Raw genomic sequence first — 646 nt, 5'->3', positions numbered from 1 at the left:
TTGATTAAGGTTAGCAAGGTCATAACTGTGGGAGCAGTTTATGGCTTTATTAAGAAAGAAGAGGAGCCATGATGAACAAAGTTTTCGCAATTTGATATGAAATTTGATCTGTTCTGCTCTTTTATCTTTATTTTACTTGTTTATGTGAAATTACTTATTTTATGGGGCATTGGCTCCTATATTGGTTATGTAAAATATGAATAGCTCTTGTAAATGTAAAAAGTGCAACAGAAAAGCCAAAATAAATAAATAAATAAATAAATAAATCCTTACATCCACGGTGGCCTGTGATTACAGGAAAGACATCATTAATAATAATTGAAGCTATAATTACTCCCCGTCGGGGAATCGAACCCCGGTCTTCCGCGTGACAGGCGGAGATACTGTCCACTATACTAACGAGGAAGTCGAAGTATATCATGTGACCACACTGAGCCAATCACAGCTTCTCATCTACAAGGCCGTATTTGGGTGTTTTTACTCTATTGTTGTACACAATCTGTGTCATCAATAGTTACTTAACGTTACGACTTTATTGGCAAAAAAATGTATATTTAAAAAAAATTTGAACAGTTTCTTGCAGCTTTCTTTTCGGATGTTGGTTTTTGTTTTTGTTTTTGTTTTTGTTTTTTTACTGGATTTTAAT

General features: G+C 33.7%; 1 non-coding gene across 1 annotated transcript; it reads right to left on the bottom strand.

Moving 5' to 3' along the window:
- Positions 1–333: 333 nt before the first annotated feature.
- Positions 334–405, bottom strand: trnad-guc (transfer RNA aspartic acid (anticodon GUC)). Its single transcript has one exon. It is a non-coding gene; the product is annotated as a tRNA-Asp (tRNA).
- Positions 406–646: the final 241 nt, after the last annotated feature.

The sequence above is a fragment of the Stegastes partitus genome, unplaced genomic scaffold (assembly GCF_000690725.1).
Source record: "Stegastes partitus isolate 25-593 unplaced genomic scaffold, Stegastes_partitus-1.0.2 Scaffold115, whole genome shotgun sequence".
In the NCBI taxonomy this organism is placed as follows: Eukaryota; Metazoa; Chordata; class Actinopteri; family Pomacentridae; genus Stegastes; species Stegastes partitus.
The sequence above is the reverse complement of the archived record's forward strand: the minus strand, read 5'-3'. Positions and strand labels throughout refer to the sequence as shown.